The sequence below is a fragment of the Neodiprion fabricii genome, chromosome 2, assembly GCF_021155785.1.
Source record: "Neodiprion fabricii isolate iyNeoFabr1 chromosome 2, iyNeoFabr1.1, whole genome shotgun sequence".
Taxonomy (NCBI): domain Eukaryota; kingdom Metazoa; phylum Arthropoda; class Insecta; order Hymenoptera; family Diprionidae; genus Neodiprion; species Neodiprion fabricii.
Window position 1 is genome coordinate 4,427,700 of NC_060240.1, and position 13,053 is coordinate 4,440,752.

General features: G+C 48.3%; 1 long non-coding RNA gene across 1 annotated transcript; it reads left to right on the plus strand.

The window, feature by feature from the left end:
• Positions 1 to 265: 265 nt before the first annotated feature.
• Positions 266 to 1,669, plus strand: LOC124175393. The gene is made up of 3 exons (XR_006869154.1): positions 266 to 704; positions 806 to 1,116; positions 1,239 to 1,669. It is a non-coding gene; the product is annotated as an uncharacterized LOC124175393 (long non-coding RNA).
• Positions 1,670 to 13,053: the final 11,384 nt, after the last annotated feature.

A 13,053-nucleotide genomic window follows, 5' to 3' on the forward strand; every position in this document is an offset into this window, starting at 1 on the left:
GCCATATTGGAGTTGAAAATTCAAAAAATTTGAATAGAGACCAAACTTTCATTAAGTTAAAGTATTGTTCAACTACGTTCTCCAGTTCTTCCGTCAATAGTGAAGCCTCTTTATGATCGGAATACCCAAAAAAAAAAAACAAAAACAGAAGAACCGAAATCCACACGAGGCCGAATTTCGAGCTCTAAGTCCTCCGGATATCGGATTCTCACGCGAGTCCGCGCATCGGTACGGTACCTATCTACCTGCGTAAGGTGCACGAGCACAGGTTAGGTGTATCTACCTGTCCAGGGGCCCCTCCCAGCTCACCTGTAGTGAAAAAGGGTCAACAGCACGCGAGACCCCGCGCGCGTCCGCGGGCAGTAAAAGATTGGACGATGTTGTGGAGCCGAGAGTAGCAGAGAAGGACGGACAACAATTGTCCAGCAGGTTGGCTCGGCGCGCGGGCCTTACCAAATGCATCGGGACAAAAACCAACAAGGATAATGAAAGACCATCCGGTCAGGAAGTTATCGGGTGCGAATTCATTTCGGGTAGGATACTAACTTGCAGAATACTGCGAAAACGAAGGGGGAAACACGCGAAATCGATATCTTAGAGATCTTCGTCCCTGGGAAGATTCTCGAATAAGTAGATAAGAGGAAGAGAAAAAGTGAGGAGTAAAGACGAAGAGAAGGGAGTCTGTACTGGTTCTGCGTAGGGAGGTATATTCCTTGGTATTCACTAAAAAATCTGTCACAAATTCAAGGCCATTTCCAGGACATTTTCAGGTTATTCAAGGACATTGGAAATATAATATTTCCAGGACACGAGAAAAATTCGAAGATAGTTTCCAGGACCTTTGAAGGAGAAGCAATATTCAAGGACATTTCCAGGACCACCGGACACTATGTATACTTATTTGACTTCCAGCGGCCGCGGCGTACGTCTATTACAGAAATCGCAACCGGTGTCTTGACTGCGGGGAGTTTGTCACTACACGCAACGTCGTTAGAACGACTGTTGGGTGTACCGACCGCAGGCCTAATTCCGAGTCTCTCAAGTAACGTGCAACGCGGGTCGAGCCGGGCGCACAGGTGTGTCGTATAGAATCGAGGTGCTTAGGTGCTTAGAGAGGTTAGAATTTAGCCTTAAACAGCCCAGAGCTAAATCTGGCCGGGCGAACTCGAACGGTCTTCGAGCAGCGCGCGGCGCGGCGGCAGTAACGAGGCTAACTGTATTTTATTCATTAATTACAGCTAATAACTGACACTCGATTCAGCCCGTGATCTCGGCTCCTGATATCCAGCTACTAATCACCGGTAAAACACCGCGCAGCACCAGCAGCACCAGCGATAAGACGCAACGCAACGCGACGCGTTGGGCGGCCGCAGATCTAAGCGCAACATCGTCGCTTCAATTTTCACCAGACGCGTTTCGGCTCGGATCGAATCGAATCGAAACGCCGCCGCTTCTTTCGCGAGCGGATCGATCGATCGATCCTCCGGCCTCCTCGCGAGGTGCTGCCGCCTCCGAGGATGATGCCCCAGGGGCCGACGGTAGCCGGGCACTCATTGCCCCGAAATCAAGCGATAATTACGGGTCTCGGACCGCTGATCGCAGTCTTCTCGACGCGGAGGACGACGAGGACCCGGAGGTGGTTGCCCAGCGGAGGCGGCGGAGGCGGAGACGGAGGCCGAGAGGAGTAAAATACCGGTTTCGACGGCGCACCGACGAGCCGGACCGCGGGGGGCTTCGAGAGCTGCGTAAGCTGCGTGGAAACTGTGGTACGTAGCGCATGCTGGCTGCCGTTGTGGCTACACCTCGACATGACCAACTCCCATGATCCCAAAGTAGCTGTGAACCGCGATCGGCGGTCGCGTTCTGGTATTAGTAACACTTGAATGAACCGGGCACTATCATTACCTCGGCCAATGGCGGACCGAGTAGCCTCTGATAATCAGTTTCGTCAAAATTTATGGTTATTGTTCCTCGCGTGCCTCCGGATCACCAACTTTGTACCCGATCGAATCAGCTCCGCCGGGAGTTCTGAAATAAAATTTAACAATACTCTTTGACCAGATGATTTTTTTGTACCCTCATTCTTGTCCTCTTCTTCCTCCACGACGACCTTCTTCTCGTCGTGCGAAAGATGCTCATCGATTCGAAAACACTGTGACTGGTACCTCTTCTCTAATGACTTCCTCGTCGTCTTCGTTCAAAGTCTGAGCAACATCTTACGGCGAAAATCCGTAACTGGAGGGAGAGGTCGACGTATACAAGAGGACCTCGCGGTGGTCGCGAATCATCGATGGTAAAATGCGCAATACCTCGAAGTGGTACAGCGGTGACTAAGTAAAGGGCGGTGGACGTGTCTCCTGGCGATAATTTGGCCGAAATACGTATATTTAAATTTTACGACAGAGTAAACTGCGGAACGTAATTCACAATTATTATAATTCGGGGCAGAAACGACGGCGCTGCGGTTGTGCCCCAGAACCGGAACTGTTTGTAGTTGAAATCGTTGGTGGTTACGTGCGTGTGGTTGCATACAGGCGAAGCCTTGCACCTTATACCTACGCCCGCGTCGCCCTGAGACATCTCGGGCATGAGGCGTCTTATTACGTCATTAGCGAGTCCAATAAAACTCCTTTTAGTACTTCCTGGTACGGGAACTCCACGCCCTGCGCCCCGGACCACGTGAACTAGAACTGCGACTGTGCGAATAAGGTCACTCGACGCGCTTTTCGCGACCATTTCGCAATTCTTCATAGCGCGGAACTTGCCTCGCAGGGTTTAGCCGATGTCCGTTTCGAAATTCCGGGCTCGACGTTCCCTCGCGTTTCAAACCTCCTTCTTATCTTTGCCCTGCCATTTTTTCTCGTTCAGGAATATAGTTTCCAAACCTTCGACAATTTCGAGTATCACGTATTTGTAGTTCTGATTCACCTGTAAACCACCCCCTCTGTCTCCTCCAATCCCTCTTGAACATGTTCCAGATTTGTCGGATGAGTTTTCGTGGTTCCAATTGTGGTTTCGTGACGTGATCGAAGCCGCGACGGTCGCCGATCATTGACCGCTGATTCGCTGTCCCATCCTGATCATCGATTCAGAATTCTCGAAACTCATTTCCTTTCACTTTTGCCGGCCCTCGTGATTGCCCCCAAGCAGAGGCACTGAAAGTTTCTCAAACGATGCCATCTTACCACTCGGATATACGTACCTACGTCATAGGATAAATAGGGACCATTAGCGGCGACCCGTTTGCGAGTGGGTTCTCACAGATCCAGAATATTAAAATTCTACTCAGGAGAAGCTTCAGAGAATCGAGAAGAGTTTGAAACCTACGCGCTGCAACACCATGCGAGTAAAAACATTTCCGTAAGAGTAGAAACGGTGTTAAAATTGTGCTGCAAGCATGCGTGCAGCAGTGTCGATTTTCGAAGAAAGGCTTTTAATCTCGATCTCGAAGTATGTTTGATTTGGGGGAAAATTGCCGCGCCATAGCCCGAAGCCTTCCGTGTCGGATTTTGATCGGAGTGAACGAGATATAAAGGCATTTGCATTCGAAATTGGTTGAAACTTGATAATGCGGCATCTTCACAGCTTCGTGGAAACGGTCGATTAAATTCCTTTGTTGTTGTATGCGAGTACAGAGTGACGTCGACTCCTCAGGGTCCAGGAACTTGGGAAAAGGAAGACAGCAGGACCGGCTCCTGCAGGTGTCTTTCCATCGTTAGTCAAAACCTAGAAGGACCATCGCGCCGTGCGACTGGATCCTTCGATCACGTCTCCAGCAAAATCCGACTAGACAAAACACGCAGAGCCCAATAAACGGAGAAAATCAAGCCGAGTGATTTGGACCTGGAAAATGTCGGAGCCACGCAACAGGTGGCAAAGAGCCACCTGCGACTCGTCCGAGATCACTGAGGAAATATTGGCTTCAAGTAAAGAGACGGTAACGAGAGGATCCAAGAAGGGGAGCAGCCCGGCTGGTGGAAGTCGGCATAAGTTTGCGCATGCAGTCCGCAGCTCGGTGGATTCCTGGAGCTGGAACTGGACTACGGTGGAAAAGGTACCCACCGGAGGATAGTCGAGGCGAGGCGAGGCAAGGCGTGCGGCAAATGTACAAACCGTGACGCGAAGGCGAACAACGCGGAAAGCCGATCTGTCTGTAAAGCACGTCGCCCCCGTCCTTGTAAGGCCACTGCCTTTCCATGTGGACACGCTCACGCTCTCGCCTCTCTCTCGCTCTCCGTTTTCCATCCTCCTTACTCCGCTCGTCTAACGCAGTATTTACCTACGGCTGAGCCGTGCCCACATGCGGACTGGCCACCGACTCCCAGGTACACGTAATACACCCAGGCAGGTGGAGTGCGTCGGTATGCGACTGGCGCATGTTCGATTCGAACGCTATCGGTACGGGCGAAACGATTATATTCAACCCGGGTTGTCCCCCGCTAGCGTGATTAGATTTCGATGTCGCTCATTCCGGCTGATTCGTCCACACCATGCCGTCGCACCTCGATACGATACCTATCCGACCACAAAACGAGCCGGTCAACACTTTTATTCCCGCTTTATGCTGTTATCTTTACGACTCCATACCTCTCAGCGCTTCGTTCCCCGCCACCGAGGAATATCATCTCTGAAAAAGACAGTAAACCGTTTTTCGACCCTCTCCTTTCGTCCACTTCTCATTCATTCTTCCTCCTGTATTATACTAACTTGAAAATATCAGACCCTGTTCTTGTCCAACCGGTGCACGCGAAACGATGTTATTTTAAGGTCAGGTCAAATCGCACTACAGGCGTTGTCCGCAAAGGTGTGAGGAGAAATTACCACCCTGCATGTCTCGATCGGGGATCCAGGGACTCCTGGGCGAGCCCACGACGGGCAGCTTGGCATACGTAGGTAGTCGTACCTGGCGTTAACCGGAATGTAGAGCCAGAGCTCATATTCAGCTGGCAATAATCATAAAGATCGTTGGAGAATATTTGCATTCCATTCGAAGCACTTGCTCAACGTGGAAGGATACCGATGCAGGGAAAAATGATCCCACGTCGTAAACCCTTCGGACTCGAGAATCTAGTCGAGGGTCGAGGGGCGAATATCGAAAGAGCAAAATCGACATTCAGGCCAAATTGTCCAGAAAAAGATACTGTGTTCCTCTTTCTCAACGTTTTCGGCAATTCTTCATCTATCAAAGTTAGGATGTAATTTCCATCGCACCTGGTGCCGATCGTGTTCCCGAAACGGGGCTCGAGGGGATTTTTTGCCTGCATTAGAACGAATTTTCTCGAAACCGTGACTCGACGAAAAGTTTCTATTAACTCATTCGTATTCGGCATCGAAATAGCCGTACTAGCCAGTCGGTAGGGCGGCCAGTCGTTGGCTGGTTCGTGATGCAAAATCCGTGTAGGACAGTGTAATCAATGGCTGACCGTGATTAGAGGTCCATTACCAGAGGCCACCCACTGCTTCAATCAAGGAACTCGAGTGGCCCGAGTCCTGATGTTCCCGTTACACATTGCATGCATGCTTTGCCCGGCCGAGTCGAGCGAAGATGAGATGAACATCCACTCTCCGGGCTTGATGAACATACTGCACGGATTTTTTACCCCGGAGTGATACCGGACCAGGAGTCGATCTCGGCGTGTACCAGCGAGCGGACTGCACTGCGAACGCCGCCTTACGTAAAACGCGAACGTGATTCATCGTGCGAGAAAGCGACACGATTTCCTGAATGGACACGCGGTTATATTGTATATGGTATACCGTGTGTACGCGCATCCTGATCACCTGGATCCACGTGCGGATGAATTCGCGTGGGATTCCGATGAGTGTGAAAATAAATGGAGACATTTAATGACGCGCAGTGAGGTGAGGGTGAGCACCAGAAAACCTGGTCCCCGTTTTAGGACTCTCTTTCCGGGCCCTCGAGACGTGAGAAATACTTATTCAACACGCCACCTTGAAGCCGGAGCGAGCTTTTTAGCGTCTCCGACTTAACGGCTTCGGTTTCATAGGCTGACGAACGCCGTGTGTGCCTGGATTACACGCACGGCTAAGCGTGGATGTAAATACCTACCATCGACTCAACGTCCCCGCAGTTGGAGTGCGATCACAGGTGACACGGGCTGGAAAGAGAGCCGGGAAATCGAGGATCAGGACTCGTTGGTGTTCGTTAAAAAGCCAAACTAAACAATTTCACAGCACCGAGAGCGGATTGAGACGCGGACAGCCAGTCAACGTTCGACGAACGGGCCTAAATCAATCGCGAGAATGCGGCTGCCCTATAAGGTGGCGAATGAAATAAATAAACGAATCAATCGACCCGCGCCTCGATACGAGAGACCGAAGAGTTAACACGGTCGTTACCGGGATGGACTAGTCACCGGATCCTCGTGTAAGCCCGTGACGATGAGAGCTGTAAACAAGTCCCCGGAGCGTATATAACGAAACGCAAAGCCGAAATTCCCCGCGCCTTGATCCCGCCTGAAACGTGGCTCCAAAGTCGAAGACGAAACTGACACGACGCTGGGGTCAAAAAGGAGCACCATCTTTTGATTGCCCCGCGTACGTGCCGCGCCTATCAAGGGACCGGGCAACCCACGGATCCTGGGCCTCGGGCCCTCCCGCGAGCCAGAGGTCCCGGGGCCAGGCTCATCTCGGAAACGACGTATTCTGTTTCAGATGAAGTGTTTCCTTGGTGTATGCGGTGTCCTCGCTGCGGTGGTCCCGTTCATCATCCATGCCTGCGCCCCACGTCACGTGATCAGTTCTCCAAAATTCAGCCAACTCTGTAAAGTGCGGTGTGGTGCTTGATCTCACCGGTGAGGAAGAATGGACTGTTTCACCGATTCCGGACTGAAGCAAGTTCAGGTGGTGGTCAAAAACATGCGGATCACAATTATTCCTCAGAATCAATAGAGATTTGGTTTTGGTAGGGTGCTATGCTCGTGTACGACAACTTCTTCCACTCAATGCCAATGACTAGGTATCTAGAAACAGACTTCTTCTTTAACGTTTTATGCGGGTGATAATTTGAAGCCAGATAACGAGAAAGCAACGGCCGACTGGAAGCTGAGCACGGAATGAATTATCTATATCGGAATGTCTGAGGGTGACGCGATGGAAATAAGTAACCCACATTCGCAAAACGCGTTGAAATCATTTATACCAAGGCGCGGCACAGACTAGGCGACCCAACGAAGAAGTAGATTTTGACCGTTAAACTTGGAACAAGAATACGATTAGGAATTAGAATTCTCTGAAGAAGTGTTTGGCCCAAATAAACTGGTATGAATTTAAGAGAGTTGGAGTAAAAACATGCGATCATTTGTAATTGGTGTCAACATCTTGAAGACAACGATCCATCCGGCACGCTTTGAGAACGAGTGCAACCGTCTAGAGCGGGGACCGAGAGGACGAAGAACGACTAGCGGAACAGGCGCCTGGTATGAGAATTGAAAATAAATTAAAGTCGACACACACCGCGTGTAGACGAGAAGCGGAGTGTAATGGTACGAGTAAGAATCGCTCTTCTCGAGTCTCTTCACCGCGGGCAATGTCGCCTCTGGGTGGCGTTCGAAAGCCGGCGGCGCGGCGACGCCCCTAGCCCATTGTCTAACGGGTCGCCGAATACAATACTTAAACCCGTGGCTAACATGAATAAATGTATTACGGGTGTACGTAGGTGTGCCCATATATGCCGCGTTCCACCCACAACACAACGCTCGCTTTGCCTACTATCCAAACTTTCCTTGGAGTTGAACGCCGGGTTGTTGGACCGAATTTCTTCTCCTTTTCGAGCTCCTTCACCAGCTGGTGATTCGAATTCGAGGCGAAGTGACGGTTCGCGGTGGATTTAAGAGAGCTGGTCGCAAAGTCGACGAGCGAGTGTACGTGTAATATGGAATGCCTTGCGACCACCAACGCGAACGAGAATGAATTTCTCAAGCGTAGTACGCTGGTCGACTCCTCTGGTACCTTTACAAGCCGGCGCGAGCGGCGATATATCGAGCCTGCGGAGGCTGTCCTCATCTGGTAAAATCAGCAAACTTGCGGCCCGACATTCCGGAGGAAGGGGAGCTGATCCGGCTCAATAAATGTCCGACGTTTGACACACGCCTAATAGGTACGGGATGCGGCCGGGATAGCTGGACTCGAGGACCAGGGGGGAGGATTATACGGCATGGAGACCAGACACGCGATGGAAGTTGGCATGCCCTTAGACGCAACCGGATCGATCGTAAGTAAACCTAATCGAACCGTACAGCTGGGGGCAGTTTTACCCTAATACAGAAGTCGTCGCGACGTAGGCGGTCTTTTAACCCGACAACTCGCGGCCACCGAGAGACGCTTTTCTTCGATACCTTTTTTAGGAGGCAAAAAGCGACGGGCGCGCCTCGAGCCGATATTCTAAAAACACAATTTCACTGCTGCACGTTGTGGGTCAGCGACCGATCGACCGAGGAAAGTGGCTGCGGTGGAATCGAGGAAAATAACCGACGGCAACTAATTCCGGATTCGCGAGACCACGTGGAGTTCTAATACCTACACTCGTCGATCCGCGTGAAGCGATCGGTTGAGGTGAGGATCGATGGAGCTCGGTACAATTTACAAGCCGGTGCGAGCCGCCGTATCGGCTATCCAATCAGCTGGCCAGTAAGAATAATGGCGGTAGCTGTTAAAGGTGAAGGGATTGTTTTACTACCGGTAAATTTATAATTCGATATATGATCTCCGGCCCGAGGAACCCATCGGTACCTACTGTAAAAATTGAAAAACTTCCATAGACGCGCAGGCGGGCGTTGAGGCATGAATATCCGGTTTACGAGCGAACGCGTGAGCCTCCAGACGCCCTTTTCGTCCCAGGTTATGTCATAGGTTTGCTGAAAATCCACGACGCAGTTTTGGAAAGTGTCTCGCGCCATTGTATGCTTTCCTTTCGCGTCTTGATCAGATTTTCTTTTGTACCGCGTAATTGAATCCACCGTAGGAATAATGTCATTCGATTGGAAGGCCTTGGAAGTCCCGTTTCTCATTTTCCCGCCAGCCGGTGTAGAATCAACTTACGGCACACAATGATCCCGTCTTCAATGTGCACCTGTATGTTATAATACGAGTTTTACGCAATAACGAAATACCTACGAGCATTGACCGAGCCTTTGAATATACCCTCGGCTTTGATTTTGGTACCGGCTTACGCGTAGCTTCGGGGTTGCGCAACGATATTGTAACAAGATGATAATTTGTTCGGTGAGACAATCGAGCCGCGGCTGAATGCCGAATAAATAATAACGTCATCGAATAAAGAGGCGTATCGTTACGGAGCGGCGTACAGCCGGCCAATAAATCGATCATTATCATCTGCGTACGGTTATTTGTGCGAGCCGGTATTGTCCATTCAATCGAAAATACGCCTCCCACGCGCAACTCGGGTCTCTCTTGTTAACGATGCACAATCGGTTCCCGAAAGGATTCAATCATCGTTGAAAACACCGAAGCCACGCTTAATCGCCCAGCCCCCAAATACGCTTCATTGTTTCATTGAACCATCTGGCCCCCATTAATCTGTCTCCTACAGGCGATCGGCCCTTCTCCATTTCTCCTTGAAATTATTCCGATTCAACTCGGTTTTCATTATCTCATCATTGCGTCATTCAACTCTCATTCAGCGGAGCCGAATGCCAAAGGAACCTCGTGAAAGTGAAAACTGAAATCGCTTTCGAACGGAAGAGATCGTTTTTATCCCCGAACTCCCCATTCTCAAATTTACATCCCAAACGCTCTGCTTCAGGGCCGCTAAAGAGCTGCTTGAGGATGATTACAAGGGACGGAGAGTCGCGTGCAGGATACAGGAGTCGGCGCTACTCCCTGACTAGTCCTGAAACTCGCCCGAGGCCCGGAAGTTCCTATCTCGACTTGTGTTTCCTCTCAAACTGCAGCTGATGTGTATTAAGGGGAAAAAATGGGGAAATATGAGAAGAAGTCGGATTTCGAGGGTGTGCAATTCGTTAAGATTGCATGGTAGGATGATGTGTATTTTGTTTCTCACTAAAACCTCGCGGTTACAGATTTGTTGGAACATTGTTACTCTTACAATGAAATATATACCGAGAAGACAAGTTTTTCCCATGTTATTTCCATAAGAAACTTCGATCGCAAAGCGGACTATCTTAAGAGTTGAAATAAATTTGTGAAAAAATTAGGCAATTGTTTTTGAATCATTCGAAGTTGTTTTTCAGGGTGAAGAGGAAAAAATTCTTCAATGCCCCGAGTAAGGACAAACCTGGTGTACGGAAAGTCGATTCTTTCCGGACTCGACGAAACGACCGACCCGACGGTGTCCCACATTTCATTTTTAAACTTTTACGAATGTCTGTGAAAGGGTAATTCAGTCTGACAGAGCATAGCTTATGCATCAGCCAATACACATAAAAACATGTCGTGCCGACTGTCGGTTTAATTGAATTCGGCGTGATTGTCTTTATTACACCGGGTCACGTCGTCCATCGCCCTGATGTCGAATACTTTCACAGAGTATTCAACCAGTTCATACAAAATGCAGGATACAACGGCGTTAATTTCCTGTCTGAAAAGTGAAGTAAGATCGTTATCTGATATTTAGATCGTACGGCTGCAGTAAATTTAGCGTAACTAATTCAATAACGATCGTACAATATTAATTCTTACGCTACACAGCGGGGTCAAAATGACCCCGCGGCATCTTTCCCGTTAATTCCAAATGAACAACATCCAAAATAATCTAATTTGATGCAAGACAAATAACGAAATATCGTAAAAATGGTTAATTCATTCTTTTTACAAATATTCAACTTCACTCAATATTTTTTTTTTTTAATTAAATACCTGCGTTTTGAGAGTTGCTCAGTCAATTTTCAGCTCAAAATATAAAAAATTCAGTGAGTTATGATTTCTCGAACAGATGGATCGATTTTCCAGTAACTTCTTGTTTCACCAATTTCTTTTCACGCCAAAGACAACTAATTTGCCTTTAAACATAACAGTTAAATAGTATCTCATAATTTTATTCAAGTTATTCGAATCGACACTCGGGAGATGTTACACATAGGAGGCGTGGTGGAGCGCGAGGTTTTATTATCAAGTATTCGATCCTAGTTTGTAAAATTTTTACCATTCCTAAAGAAAACCTTGCCTATCTGTCACATTCAGCCGTAGTGAAACGACGACAAAGATGATGCCGACTAGACCGACGCTGATGATCCGGAATGTCGTGGGCAACCCACGCGATAAGTTGCGAATCGTCGTCTCCTTTCAAACTAACACACACACACGCTCACACACGCAAACGCGCGCGGACACACGTTGCGAAGAAAGACCGAGGAGATCTTACGAGCAGAGAAGAGGGTCGTCATGCGGTGGCAAAAACCTCCGGCTTGTTTCATCAGACTGCTTCAAAGTATTCGAGCTGCTCCTTGGCGCAATTATAAGTAACAGGATCGAGGAAATGAGATCGGGTCGAATGGTGTTTCGTTTGTTTATTTGTTTTTCTTACTTTTTTTCTTTCATCTCCTGCAGGGTGAACGTAATCTCTCGTTCCTCGGTGAACTAAATATCAAAAACGATCGCAACAAGATATCGCTGTCATAACCGCGATCGTCGTCTTCGTTCGGATATATATATATATATGTATACGCGGGCGGCAAGTTGAGAAAAAGAAATCCGTAAAACAAAAAAATAAGACTTGAAATGAAGGAATAATAAAAGTTAAGCCGTATTTATGCCGGCGTGGGCGTTCGTTCGGGCCCAATTATTATGGTATTTGTGCGCCGGTCGGAGTCGTCGCGTCGCGTCGCGTCGCCGTTCAGATCGTGCGGAAAGAGATGCGCTCTGCACTCGGCAGTTTCGAAGTCGCCGAATGACCCGCGCCGGTTGGGTAGGTACCTACTTCTTTTTACAAATTGCGACCGTCCCAGTCCTGCTCGGTCGTAAGGAGGTGTCAATTAGCGCGAAGGTACGGCTCGGCCTTAAGTACATCCTCTTTTACCTCGCCGAATGGTCACCGTTTGCCTCTCGCTCGAACCGCCTCGATCTTTTCTCAGCGGTGAGTTGATCGATTCACCGATTACAGGGGAAAAAGGCGATTCGACTCGTGAAGGTTCATCCGACTAATCGCGAAAAAGGTTCTCATAGTTTTTGTCCGTCAGTTGTTGTTTTTTTTTTTTTTTTTAATTTTGTTTTTGTTCCTAGTTCGATATTACGAAAACGGCACACGACACCTGAAACTGTGTAAAATTTAGCGAAAATCGCATTCGGAGCGACTTGATCGCCAATTCTCTGAGTCGATAATTCCGCAATGAAAACGATCACATACAGCCGAAAAAATGTATTACTCGTATCCATGATTTTTAACTATTTATGTGTATACGGTTACTTTCCATGACCTCAATTTCAACTTCAAATTCAATTTGTTCAATTGCAAGTTCGAGTCGTTGTATAGCTATACGGAATAGAATCGGGTCAAATGGACTGGTGTAAACTCACGTCAACTTGTACTAGTGCTGCTTTTTGCAAACAGGATAATTTGGTTTTTGGTATTGTTGCCGAAATGGAGCGTTTGAAAGAAAAGTCAATTTTCAATAAAGTTTGCAATACTTGGAACAAGGATGATTTCTCGTTAAAGTTTACCGTCGTAATACCTGGCAACGTATTTTGATTGTGCCCGGAATTTTTTCTTCAGAGAACTTTCACCACCCCATATACGTATATATATCAGCGTCGTGAATAAACGAAGTTTGTTCCTCGCACTACGATCGATTGTGTAAACGATAATAAGAAAAGAGACACTCGGACGTCCCGCGGTTTACACCATCTAATTATTCGTCGCCGTTCAGTTTCAACGTATTATACCTGTTAATAAAACGCCGGTATGGGCAGGTATAATAACAGTGTAAAAATGAAAATACCATGCAGGACTTATTCACCCACGTGAGTGCAGGAGGTCCCACGTAATGAACACCAAACGTAGAAAGAGACGCCGGTTTAACCAAATACGGTAAATTTTTGTACCGATCGCAGGATTCG